A 16358-nucleotide genomic window follows, 5' to 3' on the forward strand; every position below is an offset into this window, starting at 1 on the left:
CCACTGCACTCCAGCCTGGGTGACAGAGCAAGACTCCGTCTCAAAAAAAAATATATATATATTTCTCCACCGGGCCTGGTGGCTCACGTCTGTTATCCCAGCACTTTGGGAGGCCAAGGTGGGCGGATCACGAGGTCAGGAGTTCAGGACCGGCCTGGTCAACATGGTGAAACCCCGTCTCTACTAAAAATACAAAAATTACAAAAAACGTGGTGGCGGGGTCATGTAATCCCAGCTACTTTGGAGGCTGAGATAGGAGAATTGCTTGAACCCAGGAGGCGGAGGTTGCAGTGAGCCGAGACCGTACCATTGCACTCCAGCCTGGGCGACAAGAGCGACACTCTGTCTGAAAAAAAAAATTATAGATGTATATATATGTACACACACACACCCCAAATATCAAGCCCTAATCCCTGGAGAACTTGTAAATATTGCTTTATTTGGAAAAATGGTCTCTGCAGATGTAATTAAGCATTTAGAGATGAGATTATGAGTGGGGCCTAAATGCCATCACAAGTGCCCTTGTAAGAGAGAAAGGAAGATACCAGAAGAAGGCAACATGAAGATGGCAGAGAGAGATGTAGCCACAAGTCAAGTAATGTTGACAGCTACTAGGAGCTAGAAGAGGCAAGGAAGGGTTTCTCACCTAGAGCCTCTAGAGGAGATGGTGCCCTGCCAACACCTTGATTTTGGATTTCTGGCCTCCAAAACGGTGAGATGATGAATTTCTGTTGTCTTAAGCCACCCAACTTGTTGTAATCTGTTATAGCAACTCGAGGAAACAAATGCAAGTTACTATATATGTCTGATGTCAGAGATCCAGTCCCTGCAGTTAAGGATGTGGTGGTCCAGAAATACACTTCCTTTAACCCCTCCCACCCCCAAGAAGCGCTTGAGAGATGAGAACTGGCTCTCCCAGAGGCTGCCTCTGGAGAAGCCTGGACAATCTATTATTATTCTCATTTCAGACATTCTGGTAAGTATATACTGGTATCTTGTGGTTTAAATTTTAATAGTGACTAATAATGCTAAGCATCTTTTCAAATACTTATTGACCATTTGGACCATTTTGTGGTCTGTTCAGGTCTGTAATTGTTTGCTGTTGCTACAGTATTGAAATACTTTTGATTTTTATAATGACCTTATATCTAGCACCCTTGCTCAGTTCATTTATTAATGCTAACAATTTATAGATTCTCTTGGAATTTTCTGCATACTCCTGTCATCTGTTCATAATAACTTATTTATTTCTAGTCATTTTGCATTTTCTTTCTTTTCTTGTCTTGTTGCACTGGCCAAAATGCCCAGTATGGTGTTGAATAGAAGTGGTCAGAATGGGCCAGATGCAGTGTCTCACACCTGTAATCCCAGCACTTTGGGAGGCCGAGGTGAGAGGACTATTTGAGCCCAGGAGTTCGAGACCATCCTGGACAACATGGTGAAACCCCATCTCTACAAAAAATTAGCTGGGCGTGCTGGTGTGCAGCTGTGGTCCCAGCTACTTGGAAGGCTGAGGTGGTAGAAGGATCACTTGAGCCTAGGAGGTTGAGCTGTGATCACACCACTGCACTGTAGCCTGGGTGATACAGTGAGACCCTGTCTCAAAAAGTGGTCAGTATGGAATTCCTTTCTTTGTTCCTGATCTCAGCGAGAACGCATTCGGATGTCACCATCAAGCATGCTGATTGCTGTAGGATTTTGGTGGTATTTATGAGTTTAAGGAAGTTTTATTTATGCCTTGCTAAGAAAGTATATGGTGTTGAATTATGTCAAATGCTTTTCTTGAATCTGTTGAGATGATCAAATTATTTTTATTTTACCTGTTAGTCTAGTGAATTAATAATGTATTTCATAGTGTTCCTCCCTCCCTGTCTACCCCTACCCTCCTACTTCACCATTCATTTTATTAGAATAAACTTCCCACTTAGTCATGTTATTATTTCTGTGTATCTCTGGATTTATTTTGCAATATTTCTTTTTTTTTTTTCTTTTTTGAGGTGGAGTCTTGCTCTGTTGCCCAGGCTGAGTGCAGTGGCACGATCTCAGCTCACTGCAAGCTCCGCCTCCCGGGTTCACACCATTCTCCTGCCTCAGCCTTCTGTGTAGCTGGGACTACAGGCGCCTACCACCACGCCTGGTGAATTTTTGGTATTTTTAGTAGAGACAGGGTTTCACCGTGTTAGCCAGGATGGTCTCCATCTCCTGACCTTGTGATCTGCCCACCTCGGCCTCCCAAAGTGCTGGGATTACAGGCATGAACCACCACGCCCAGCCGCAATATTTCATTTAGAATTTTTGCATCTGTATTCAAGAGAGAGGTGGTGTATAATTTTCCTTTCTTTTCATACCCTTGTCAGATTTTGGTGTTAATGTAAAAATGTCCTCGTGGAAAGAGCTGGAAGTTGTTTCCTCTTTGTCTATTCCTCGGAGAGTTTATGAAAGGTTGAACTGTAGCCACTTTAGCCTCCCTGACTCTCGCCCCTGTCTCTTAAAATCTGGAAAAATTGGTGGACTCTGGCCTGGGTTTCCCCTCCCTTGCATTATGGCCTAGAAATGTTCTTCAGGAAATAAATTCTCAGGCAGTGGCAGGGCTTACCTCTTTTTGTTTCATGTTCGGTCAGCAGTTAACCGTTCTTCAGTGCCTGATGGCCCGTGTCTTAAGTGACATAGTTTTAGATACATTTAGTTTTTTTTTAGTTGCTTCAGGCAGGAGGATAGAGTGACAGGTATTCCATCTTGACCAAGAGTAGAAGTCTGTATGTAATATTTTAATACAGCTGTCTCAGTAAATAATAGAAGCTCACACACACACACACCCCTTCCCACCAAATCAGTAAGGAGACAGGAGATTGGAACAACATAGTGAACAAACTTTATCTAATGGGCCTATGTAGAACACTGTATCAATAACTGCAAAATATATATTATTTACAGATGAACATGAATCATTTATTAAAGTTGAATAAATGTTAGGCCATAAAGAAACTTAGTATTAAATTTCAGAGGGCTTAAATCATATAGAGAAGGCAGTCTGATTACAGCAGAACTAAATACAAATTATGAAATTTGGAAGAAATGTACCTCCAAATCCAGTGGAAAACTGAAATTATTTTGAACTGAATTGAAATGGAAATATGAATATCAGAACCTTTTGGATATGACTAAGGCCATACTTAAAGGGAAGTTTATAGCCTTAAGTGTATATATTAGAAAAGAAGAAAGGTTAAAAATTAAGCACTCTCAAGAAAGTAGAATAAGAACAGCAAGTTAAAGTAATGGAACAGTAGAAATTAATAAGAATATATAACTTACAAAATATTAAACAATAAGTAGGTTCTTTGGCCAGGCATGGTGCCTCATGCCTGTAATCCCAACACTTTGGGAGGCCGAGGCAGGCGGATCAGCTGAGATCAGGAGTTCCAGACCAGCCTAGGCAACATGGTGGAACCCCATCTCTACCAAAAAATTACCCAGGCGTGGTGGCGAGCGCCTGTAGTCCCAGCTACTCGGGAGGCTGAGGCATGAGAATTGCTTTTTGAAAAAATAATTGGTAAATCCTTGGTGAAAATGATCAAGGGAAAAAGTAGCAGAACTAACCATTGTTGGAGATGGAAAAGAATTATTTGGTTGAGGAGTGGGGACAGGATCTTGTTCTGTTGCCCAGGCTGGGGTGCAGTGGTACAGTCATAGCTCATTGCAGTCTCAACCTCAAGTGATCCTCCCACCTCAGTCTCCTGAGTAGCTGAGATTTCAGGTGTGCCCGGCTACTTTTTTTTTTTTTTTTTTTTTTTTTAAAAAAGAGAAATGAGATATCACTATGTTCCCGGGCAGGTCTTGATTTCATGAGCTCAAGTAATCCTTCCACCTCGGCCTCCCCAAGTGCTAGCGTTACAGGCATGAGCCACTGCACCCAACCAAAGAATTATTATATATATATATATATTTTTTTTTTTTGAGATGGAGTCTCACTGTCTTGCTCAGGCTGGAGTGCAGTTGTGTGATCTTGGCTCACTGCAACCTCTGCCTCCCGGGTTCAGGCAATTCTCCTGCCTCAGTCTCCTGAGTAACTAGGACTACAGGCACATGCTACCATGTCCAGCTAACTTTTTGTATTTTTAGTAGAGACAGAGTTTCACCGTGTTAGCCAGGATGGTCTCGATCTCTTGACCTTGTGACCCACCCACCTCAGCCAGAATTATTATAATTACAAAGTAATTAGAGAGATATTAAGACATTTGAATAAGTAAAATGTACATGAAATATACAAATTCATAGAAAACACAGCTTACCAAAACTATAACAAGATAGAAAACTTCATAGTCATCTATTAAAGAAATTAAATCTTCTTTAAAAGCTTTTCCACAAAGAAAACTTCAGTCTTGGATGACTTTACTGGTAAGTTCTACCGAACACTTACAGAAGAAATAACGAAGTTGCATAACAAAATCTCAGAAGTGATAAAGACTTTTTTTTTTTTAAGTCAGAGTCTCACTCTGTCACCCAGGCTGGAGTGCAGTGGCACTATCTTGGCTCACTGCAACCTCCACCTTCCAGGCTCAAGCGATTCTCGTGCCTCAGCCTTCCAAGCAGCTAGGATTACAGGTGTGCGCCACTGCGCCCGGCTGATTTTTGTATGTTTTTTTTTTTTTTTAGTAGAGACGGTTTCACCACGTTGGCCAGGCTGTTCTTAAACTCCTGACCTCAGCCTCCCAAAGTGCTGGGATTACAGGGGCCTGGCCAGGATATCTTAGATAAAAGAAAATGTAACTCTAAAGGAAGTGATTGATATATTTGACTATACTAGAATATATTCACCAAAAAAAACACCATTTACAAGAATAAAAAGCCTGTAGAGTTGGAAAATATATTAATTCATATAACCTTCAAAAGACAGGTGTCCAGGTATATATACCAAAGAAAAGGAACACCCAATAGAAAAATGGGCAAAAACCTTAAAGAAGCACTTCATAAAAGAGAAAATGATCTAATAAACATATGGAGAGGTGCTTTATCTCATTTTGTAAAACTCGACATAGGTTCGGAATTGGCCATGGGGAAGTGTTAACTGTGCTGCTGTCTAATGTGGAATGTAATGGCAGATGAACCTGGGAAGAGGAGAAACAAGAAAAGGGCTTAAAGGGGGAGAGATGGTAGAAGAAAAAAAATATAATGGATACAGTGGAACCACCAGGTGGCACCATGCTACAATATGACTCTTGGAAGTCTCCTTTTAAAGAGAGAGCAAGGTAATTTCTTAGTCGTCATTCCAGATGTTTCTGCAGCCAATAGTGAAATATTTGGGGAGAATCTTCCTTCATAGAAGTAACAAAATTGAAGCATTTCCAAACCAGGAAATGTCATAGAATTTTAGATTCTAGTTGGATAATCTTTGGACAATAGTGAATGAATAGTATGGTATTAGCAATACTCTAATACGTATAGTGTTTGTAAATGTGGGCATAGGATTTGCAATACTCAGTAAGCATTGGTTTTTTTCAGGGATCACAAGAGAAATCTACCAGAAGATACAAATGGTCTGACTCTGAATGGGAATGAAAAACATACCTGCATAAAATATGCACTAAAAGAAAAGCAAAAGTCTAACAATATATATTGAACAACTGTATATTCCAAAGACTCCCTGGCAAGTTCTCATCTGTTCTGAGCAGTTGGTATTTTCAGCGTTCTTCATTCAGTTTGGCCATTTTGGTGAGTATGTAAATGGTATTGTGGTTTCATTTTGCATTTCCCTAGTTATTAGTGGGGTTGAGCACCTTTTCATATTACTATAGGCCATTTCCTCTTTTATGAAATGCCTTTGCAAGTATTCTTTTCTAATCGATTCCTAGGTGTTCTTCATATATTCTGGATCTGACTCCTTTGTCAGTTATACCTGTGGCAAACAGCTTGTCCCACTCTGACTTGCTTTGTCATACACTTAGTGGTGTCTCTTGAGAAGTTCTTAATTTTAAACTAGAGAAATATATTATTCTTTTCCTTTATAGTTAGTGCTTTCTGTGTTGTAGGGTTTTTTTAAAATCATTTTCTACTGACTTTTTTTTTTTTTTAAAACGGAGCCTTGCATTGTAGCCTAGGCTAGAGTGCAGTGGCACAATCTCAGCTCACTGCAGCTTCTGCCTCCTGGGTTCAAGTGATTCTTCTGCCTCAGCTTCCCGAGTAGCTGGATTTATAGATGTCCACCACCATTCCCATTTTTGTATTTTTAATAGAGACAGGGTTTCACCATGTTGGCCAGTCTAGTCTCAAAGTCCTGACCTCAAGTAATCTACCCACCTCAGCCTCCCAGAGTACTGGGATTATAGGTGTGAGCCACTGCACCCAGCCTTTGTGTTCTGTTTAAGAAGTCTGTACTCCAAGTTCATGAATATATTCTGTGTTACATTTTAAATGCTTTGCCTTTTAAATTTAGATCTAAAAGAGATCTGGAATAGATATTTATGTGTAGTGTGAGGTAGGAGTCAGGTTTCATTCCTCTACCTACAGATTGTTCCTGCACCATTTGTTGAAAAGACATTTTATTTTGTCTAGCGCACTTCACTGCCATCTTTGCTGTAAATCAAGTGTCCGTGTATATAACTGAGTTTATTTCTGGGGTCTGTATTCTGTTTTATCAGCCTGTTTGTTTCTCTATTTTCCAATACCACACTCTTAATTACTCTAGTATTATCATACATATCAGTATCTTAATGAGAAAGTTCTCTAACCCTGTTCTCCTTTTTTGATATTCTTGTATCATTGCATTTCCAAAAAATTTTAGAACCAGCTTACCAACTTACACACAAGTACACTTACACATATGCACACAATTACAATTTCGATTGTGATTTTCTTGAATTTATATATCATTTTGAAGGAGAGTAACATCTTGAAATTTAGTCTTCTGATCTATGAATGTAGTATATTTCTCCATTTAGATTTTCTATTGCTCTATTCTGTTGTTTTGGTTTAAGAGTTTCATACTTTTTATGTAATATTTATTTTTAAGCAGTGTGTTTGATGCTATTACAAATAGTAGCTTCTAAATTTTCAGTTGTTAATTATTCTCTCTTTTAAGAGATGGTGTCTTGCTCTGTTGCCCAGGCTGGAGTGCAGTGGTGCAATCACAGCTGACTATAGCCTCGACCTCCTTCAAGGTAGCTGGGACTACAAGTGCACACCACATGGACCCAGCTAATTTTTTAATGTTTTTGTAGAAGACGGAGTCTACTATTTTGCCCAGGCTGGTCTTGAACTCCTAGGCTCAAGTGATTCTCCTGCCTTGGCTTTCCAAAATGTTGGGATTACACTCATGAGCCACTGTGCCCAGACTTTGATTATCTTTTGTCAAATAGAAATAAAATTGATTTTTTTAATGTTGCTCCAGTGTCCAACAGCCTTACCAAACTCACTGAATCCTAATGATAATAATCTCAGGTTTTCTTTATAGGCATGTAATCTGCCATTAAAGGCAGTTCTATTTCTTCTTTCTAATTCTTATTCCTTTTATTTTTTCAGTTAGCCAGAAACTTTCAATGTAATGAATAGAAGTGATGATAGAGAAAAACTGTCAACACTTCACCAATTAATACACTGTGTGCAGTAAGTTTTATGTATTAACTCTTTGTCAGATTAAGAAAGTTCCCTTCGATTTTTAATTTGCTGGAATTTTTAATCATTAATAAATGTCGGACTCTGTCAAGTGCTTTTTCTGCATCTATTGAGATAATTGTGGGTTCTTTCTCCTTTATTCTATTAACATGTTGTCCCAATTACCATGGCTGTGTAACAAATCAACCCAAAATTTAGTGGCATGAAACAACCATTTATTATGCTTGTTTATTGGTCAGGAATTTGCACAGGGCTTAGAAAAGCTGGCTTTTCTGTGCTCCACAATGATTAAGGCCTTAGCTGAAAGATTCAGGCTCAGGACAGGAATTATTTGAAAGTTCACGGCTGAAAGTTAATGCTGGCTGTTGTTTGAGGCTCTATTCCTGATCACGTGAACCTCTCCATGTGATCTCTCCATAAGGGCTGTTTTGGCCTGTCTCAGATCATGGAGGTTGAGTTTTAAGGGCAAGTATCCCCAAAGAGAGAGCCAGGCAAGCTGTATCACAGTGTGTCACCCAGGTTCAGTGACAGGGAAGCAGAGGAAATTGTTGATAAAAAGTAACAAGGTTCTAGAAGAGCATGTCAGAGAATATTGATGTGGCTGTTTTTGAAAAATACAATCTGCCACCCTGGTGACCTAGTAGTCATGCCCTTTGCCATTTTCTACTGTATCATCCCCTTGATTATGACTGGGACCTGTGAGTTGCTTCACAGCAATAGAAAATGGCAAAGGTGATGAAATGTAGCTGCATGATTATGTTACACTATATAAGACTCCATCTTCCTAGCAGACTAGCTCTAGGCTCTCCTTGGTTTAATGAAGTGCACATGTTGAGGAGAAACATGGGGACAGGAACTGCAGGAGGCCTCTAGGAGCTAAGGGAGGACTGCAGCCAATAGTCAGCAAGAAGCTGGAGCCCTCAGCTCCCCAGCCACAGGAAATAGATTGTGTTAACCATTTGGGTAAGATCGAAAGTGACTTCTTCCCTAGTTAAGCCTAGACAAAAACAGGCTACAGTTCAGTGATCTCTGAGGGTAGTATTGAAAAATTCAGTGTCCTATTGGATAAGGTGCTCATCTTTTCTAAATTTCAGTTTCCTAATTTATAATGACAATATTGTTATCTGTAGGTGTTCAAATAAAGTCCACTCCATTCTGATTGGGAGAGCACAGTGTATATTTTATACTTGAAATGCATTTTATATAACATTTAAAATACATATTTCAAAAATATTTCTTTAAAATTATTAATATTAAAAGTAATATTATTTAAATTATTATCAAATAAGATCTCCCTGTCAACAACAGAAAACCCAATTTAAAATGGGCAGAAGGTTAGGCAATACCTGTAATCCCAACACTTTGGGAGACCCAGGCAGGAGGATATCTTGAGTTCAGGAGTTTGAGACTAGCCTGGGCAACATAGAGAGACCCCACCTCTACAAAACATTTTAAAAATTAGCCGGGCATGGAGGCACATGCCTGCAGTCTCAGCTACTTTGGAGGCTATTCGGGAGCGTCACTTGATCCTGGGAGGTTGAGGCTGCAGTGAGCCATAATCATGCCACTGCACTTCAGCCTGGGCGACAGAGGGATACTCTGCCAAAAAGGGGTTGGCAGCAGCAAAAATGGCCAAGCACTGTGGCTCACACTATAATCCCAGCACTTTGGTAGGCTGAGGCAGGAGGATTACTTGAGCCCAGGAGTTCATGACCAGCCTGGGCAATGTGGTCAGACCCCATCTCTACAAAAAAATTAAAAATTAGCCAGGCGTGGTGGCAGATACCTGTAATCCCAGCTACTCAGGAGGCTGAGGTAGGAGGATCGCTTCAGCCCAAGGGGATGAGACTGCAGTGAGCCCAGATTGTGCCACTGCACTCCAGCCTGGGTGACAGAATGATACCCTGTCTTTAAAAAAAAAAGAGAGAGAGATTTGAATAGATATTTCTCCAAAGAAGATATAGTTGGCCAGTAAGCACATGAAAAGCAGTTCAATGTCACTCATCATTAGGGAAATACAAGTCAAAATCACAACAAAATACCACCTCAAACCCATGAGGATGGTTACTGTCAAAAAGATTGAAAATAACCATTGTTGGCGAGCGTGTGGAGATATTAGAGGTCATGTACACTGTTGGTGGGAATGTAAGTAATGTAACTGCTGTGGAAAATAATATGTTAAGTTCCTCAAAATATTAAACATGGTATTACCATATGATCCAGCATTTCCACTTCTGGGTACATATATATGTGTGTGTGTGTATATATATATGTACATATATATAGATAGATATGCAAAAGAATTGAGAGTAGGGTCTCAAAGAGGTGTTTGTACACCCTTGCTCATAGCAGTGTTATCAGCAATAGCCAAGGCAGAAGCAACCCAAGTGGCCGTCAGTGGATGAATGGATAAAATGTGGGATGCACACAATGAAACATTATTAACCTTGGAAAGAAATTCTGACATACTATAAAATGGATGAATCATTTTACAATTGTTTTAATTTTTTTCTTTTTTTCTTTTTTTTTTTTTTTTGAGACGGAGTTTCGCTCTTGTTGCCCAGGCTGGAGTGCAGTGGCATGATCTTGGCTCACTACAACCTCCGCCTCTTGGGTTCAAGTGATTCTCCTGAGCCTCCCAAGTAGCTGGGATTACAGGCATGCGCCACCATGACTGGCTAATTTTTTTATTTTTAGTAGAGACGGGGTTTCTCCATGTTGGCCAGGCTGGTCTTGAACTCCTGACCTCAGGTGATCCACCCACCTTGGCCTCCCAAAGTGCTGGGATTACAGGTGTGAGCCACCATGCCCAGCCAATCGTTTTAATTTTTAATTTTTTTTTTTGAGATGTAATCTCGTTCTGTCGCCCAGGCTGGAGTGCGGTGTCACGATCTCAGCTCACTGCAACCCCCACCTCCTGGGTTCAACTGATTCTTCTGCCTCAGTCTCCCTGAGTAGCTGTAATTACAGGCACGTGCCACCAGGCCCAGCTAATTTTTATATTTTTAGTAGAGAAGGGGTTTTGCCATGTTGGCCAGACTGGTCTCAAACTCCTGACCTCAGGTGATCTGCTCACCTCGGCCTCCCAAAGTGCTGGGATTACAGGTGTGAGCCACTGCACCCGGCTGATTTTTTTAACTTTTAACTTTTGTGGGTACATAGGGTATATATATTTATGGGGTACATGAGATGTTTTGATACAGGCATGCAACATGAAATAATCAGAGGGAGAATGGAGCATCCATCCCCTCAAACATTTGTTTATCTTTTGTATTACAAACAATCCAATTACACTCTTTTATTTAAAAATGTATACTATTGACTGTAGTTACCCTATTGTGCTGTCAAATAGTAAGTCTTACTCATTCTAACTATGTTTTTGTACCATTAATCATCCCCACCTCCCCCTAACCCCCCACTACCCTTCCCAGCCTCTGGTAACCATGCTTCTGCTCTCTATATCCATGAATTCAATTGTTTTTATTTTTAGATCACATAAATAAGTGAGAACATGCGATGTTTGTCTTTCTGTGCCTGGCTTATTTCACTTAACTTAATGATCTCCAGTTCCATCCATGTTTTTGCAAATGACACGCAGGATCCCATTCTTTTTTATAGCCGAATCGTATTCCGTTGTGTATATGTACCACTTTGTTTGTTTGTTTGTTTGTTTGAGGCAGAGTCTCTGTCACCCAGGCTGGAGTGCAGTGGCACAGTCTCGGCTCACTGCAACTTCCACCTCCTGGGCTCAAGTGATCCTCCCACTTCAGTCCCCCAAGTAGCTGGGACCACAGGTGAGCGCCACCATGCCCAGCTAATTTTTGTGTTTTTAGGAGAGACGGGGTTTTTGTCATGTTGCCCAGGATAGTCTCAAACTCCTGAGCTCAAGCAATCTGCCTGCCTCAGCCTCCCAAAGTGCTGGGATTACAGGCGTGAGCCACCGTGCCTGGCCTGTACTACGTTTTCTTTATCCATTCATCTGTTGATGGACACTTAGGTTGCTTTCAAATCTTAGCTTTTATGAGCAGTGCTGCAACAAACATGAGAGTGCAGATATCTTTCCTTTCTTTTGGGTATATATACCCAGCAGTGGGATTGTTGGATCATATGGTAGCTCTATTTTTAGTTTTTTGAGGAACCTCCAATAGTTCTCCCTAGTGGTTGCACTGATTTATATTCTCACCAACAGTGTACAAGGTTTCCCTTTCCTCCACATTCTTGGCATTTGTTATAGACTGTCTTTTGGATATAAACCTAACTGAGGGTGAGATGATTTCTCATTGTAGTTTTGATTTGTTGCTATTTGTGTGTCTTCTTTTGAGAAATTTCTATTCAAATCTTTTGCCCATTTTTTGATTGTATTATTAGATTTTTTCCAATGCAGTCATTTGAGCTTCTTATATGTTCTGGTTATTAATCCCTTGTCAGATGGGTAGTTTACAAATATTTTCTCCCATTTTGTGGGTTGCCTCTTCACTTTATTGATTGTTTCTTTTGCAGTGCAGAAGATTTTTAACTTGATGTGATTTCATTTGTCCATTTTATTTATTTATTTATTTGTTTGTTTGTTTGTTTATTGAGACAGAGTCTCTTTCAGTTGCCAGACTGGAGTGCAGTGGCGTGATCTCGGCTCACTGCAAGCTCCACCTCCTTGGTTCAAGTGATCCTCCTGCCTCAGCCTCCAGAGTAGCTGGGACTACAGGCGCCTGCCACCACGCCCAGCTAGTTTTTGTGTTTTTAGTAGAGACAGGGTTTCACCACGTTGGCCAGGATGGTTTCAATCTCTTCACCTCGTGATCCACCCGTCTCGGCCTCCCAAAGTGTTGGGATTACAGGCGTGAGCCACTGTGCCCGGCCCCATTTGTCCATTTTTGCTTTGGTTGCCTGTGTTTGTAGGGTGTTGCTTGTGAAATTTTTGTCTAGACCAATGTCCTGGAGATTTTCCTAAATGTTTTCTTATAGTCGTTTTCATAGTTTGAAGTCTTAGTTTTAAATCCTTAATCCATTTTGATTTGATTTTTTTATATGGTGAGAGATAGGTGTCTAATTTCATTCTTCCAAATATGGAAATCCAGTTTTCCCAGCACCATTTATTGAAGAGACTGTCTTCAGTGTATGTTCTTGGCACCTTTGTTGAAAATGAGTTCACTGTAGGTACATGGACTTCTTTCTGTGTTCTCTATTCTGTTCCATTGGTCTTTGTCTGTTTTTATGCCAGTACCATGTTCTTTTGGTTACTATACCTCCATAGTATAATTTGAAGTCAGGTAATGTGATTCCTCCAGTTTTGTTCTTTTTGCTTAGGATAGCTTTGGCTATGCTGGGTCTTTTGTGGTTCCATATAAATTTTAGGATTTTTTTTTTCTATTTCTGTGAAGAATGTCATTGGTATTTTAATAAAGACAAAATAGATGAACCTTGAGAACAAACATGCCAAGGAAAATAAGCCAGTCACTGAAAGACAACTATTGTATGATTCCACATATATGTGGATACATGAGAGCATATATATGAATTTATGAGGTACTTAGAGTAGTCAAATTCATAGATAAAGTAGAATAGTGGTTGCCAGGGGTAGGGGGAAATGGGGAGTTATTTAATTAGGTATAGTTTTGCAAGATGAAAATGTTCAACAATGTGAATGTGGTTGTACAACAATGTGAAAGTACTTTACTGATATGTACTCTTAAAAATGGTTAAGACTTCTGGGCATGGTGGCTCATACCTGTAATCCTAGTACTTTGGAAGGCCATGGGGGTGAATCACTTGAGGCCAAGACCAGCCTGTGCAACATGGTGAAATCCTGTCCCTACTGAAAATACAAAACTTGGCTGGGTATGGTGGCGTGCGCCTATAGTCCCAGCTACTCAGGAGGCTGAGATACGAGAATTACTTGAACGTGGGAGGCGGAGGTTACAGTGAGCCGAGATCATGCTACTGTGCTCTAGCCTGGGTGACAGAGGGAGAATCTGTCTCCAAAAAAAAAAAAAATGTTAAGACAGACCAGGCATGATGGCTTATGCCTATAATCCCAGCACTTTGGGAGGCTGAGGCAAGAGAATTGCTTGAGCCCAGGAGTTGAAGACCTGCCTGGCAACAGAGCAAGACTCCTGTCTCTACAAATAAAAACTGTTTTAATTTAACTGAGCATGGTGACGAGCACCTGTAGTCCCAGCTACTTGGGTGGCTGAAGTGAGAGAATCACTTGAGCCCTGGAGTTAGAGGCTGCAGTGAGCTATGATCCCATCACTGCATGCCAACCAGGGCAACAGAGTCTCAAAAAGGAAAAAAAAAAAAAGGTTAACATGGTAAATTTTATGTTGTGTATATTTTACTTCAGTTAAAAAAATAAAGATCTCCTGACGCTTTGGCTTTGGATCAAAAAGGTTTTCGATCTCTGTAAAATTCATGTTAAAATCAAGTATGTGACTTGATTTACAATGATGCAGAATCGATTCGACTCTTCTGTAGTTTTTACTTTATCCCTTTTGATTATTGTAGCACCTCTTCGTCTGTTTTATCCATATACATTGCTGCATGAGTTATTTTCTTTCTTCTCTATCAGTCTATCCACAAGATCTCTGAAGAGATCAGGTGTCCAAGCTTTGGCCCAGCAAACACGTTCTAGAAACTTCTTGCCAGGGAAGCAGCCATTCTCAGCTCAGGTAAGGTTGTTCAAAGCCAACAGCAGGTGGGAAAATAGAAGGAAACATTATGGAAATCAAGTGTACATTAAGAATTACCTTATAGTAGACTTGGACAGACAGCTGAAAAATGAAAATCAGACTCAATTGCCCGATGTACTTTTCTCTTTTCACATTTGCATGCATACTTGGGATAAACAATAATTGAGACCACCTGTGCCCAACATGCTATGCCAGCAGAAATTGTTGCCTTCAGTGAGGTCTTGTTAAAAAAGCAGGTATGTGAGAACCTGACCATAATAAGAATTGGAGATGCTAAAGGAGACCATGTTAAAAGCTCAGGTTTTTCAGCAACTACTCAAGACCTCAAGACTGGGCCGTGTTTGTTCCTTAGGCAGCAGGAATTCTGCACGGCTCTATAAACCGTAACACACGGGGTCTTTGTTTGCTTGAGGGCACTAAGATGATACCTGGTGTTTTATAGAGAGCATACGTGCTGTGCAGCGCATATGGCAGGGACTTAATAGTGGATGAGCAGACCATGAATGGCTCCAGAAAAGCAATTTGATGTTTTCAGTTGAAACCTCAGACACAAATCTTGATGTAGCATCGCATGTGGAAAGCACCATGTGCCAAACCCTGTGACACGGGCATGGGACTTTCCTAGCCTTCCAGGCGCTGAGGAAGGGGGCAGCCCAGTGCAGCCAAGCCGAGAAGTCAATGAGAGGCAAACACAGCCTAGGATTAAACAAACCTCTTAGTGATCTCCTTGGCTCAGAATCTGGAACGCAGGGCAATTCTTTGTCCTGCCTTACATTGGCACCCTCGTCTTTCTGCTTGGCAGTTTGTGAACTCAGTAGAGAGTTTTCTCTCTTGTCTCCCAGTCACCTCTGGCAGCTCTCAGACATAATGAATAACCTGAGGGCAGGCAGCACTTCAGTCTAGCTCAAGGCTGTTCTTGCGAAAGTTACTCAGGCCCTTGGTTTTCATAAAAATGGGAGATTTGCAAGGACTAGTGAAAGACAAAATCAGCAGCATAGGCTTCTGATGAAACAGGTGCTAAAAATGCTCACATAATTACAATCTCCATTTTCCTTTAAAAAAAAAACAAAAAACCCACAAAGTAAAACTTCCAGAATAGGTTCAATTATTGGTTTATTCAGTAGACTTTTTTTATTTTTATTTTTATTTTTTTGAGAAGGAGTCTCACTGTCACCCAGGCTGGAGTGCAGTGGGGCAATCTTGGCTCACTGCAAACTCTGCCTCCCAGGTTCAAGCGATTCTCCCGCCTCAGCCTCCTGACCAGCTGGGACTACAGGCGCCTGCCACCACACCTGGCTAATTTTTGTATTTTTAGTAGAGACGAGGTTTCACCATGTTGGCCGGGATGGTCTTGATCTCCTGACCTCGTGATCCACTCGCCTCAGCCTCCCAAAGTGCTGGGATTACAGGTGTGAGCCCCCACACCTGACCATTAGACTTTTATTAGTTCCAGATTTCTACTTTATAGCCCCAACCTAACAGGGGAGGAGGGAAGGGAACTCAGCAAGTTCCGGCACAGGAGGAGCTGAGTAAATGCAAGTCCTGTGATGGGCATGGGCTTTGCTTATGTGACCTCATTCTCACAACCATCCTAAAAAGAGCTTTTAGTCTCACAGTTTCATAGATTATGGAACAGATGGTTGGAGAGGATAAATATCTTGCTCAAAGCCAAAGAGCTAATAACTGGGTATTCCCTAGAACACCCAAGGGTCAGGATGCAACACCTCCAGGGCACTTGAGCTCTCCTTCCTGCTCTCCACTTGTCATTTCAGCTGTCTGTCGGCCTCATCCTTCCCCACTGCCAACAGATTTTCTTCACGTGCTGGGCTATAGTTATGTGGAATGTCTGGGGTTATACAGGAACTGACCCCGCCCTGGAAATTCCAGGGAAGACCCCACCCTGGCCCGCTCTCATGTACACACCTGGGGGGAGGAGAGAAATGCTTACTGTGACTTGCAGGCCCACCAAAACCCCACACATTGGGGAAGCAATAGTTGCCCAAAGAAATGGATTTGGGAGTTGTTATAAGACAGGGAAACATGGGAACTCTTGTAGGACAAAAT

At 41.1% G+C, this 16358-nt stretch overlaps 1 long non-coding RNA gene across 3 annotated transcripts in view; it reads left to right on the top strand.

Moving 5' to 3' along the window:
* The first annotated feature begins 48 nt into the window (after positions 1 to 48).
* The window catches only part of LOC126956042 (uncharacterized), a 45772-nt gene continuing 29462 nt past the window's right edge, over positions 49 to 16358 (top strand). For all 3 annotated transcript variants that reach the window (XR_007726215.1, XR_007726214.1, XR_007726216.1), the window contains exons 1-2: positions 49 to 5709; positions 14174 to 14273. This is a non-coding gene — a long non-coding RNA (uncharacterized LOC126956042). The remainder of the gene's footprint in view (positions 5710 to 14173; positions 14274 to 16358) is intronic.

The sequence above is a fragment of the Macaca thibetana genome, chromosome 6, assembly GCF_024542745.1.
Source record: "Macaca thibetana thibetana isolate TM-01 chromosome 6, ASM2454274v1, whole genome shotgun sequence".
Taxonomy (NCBI): Eukaryota; Metazoa; Chordata; class Mammalia; order Primates; family Cercopithecidae; genus Macaca; species Macaca thibetana.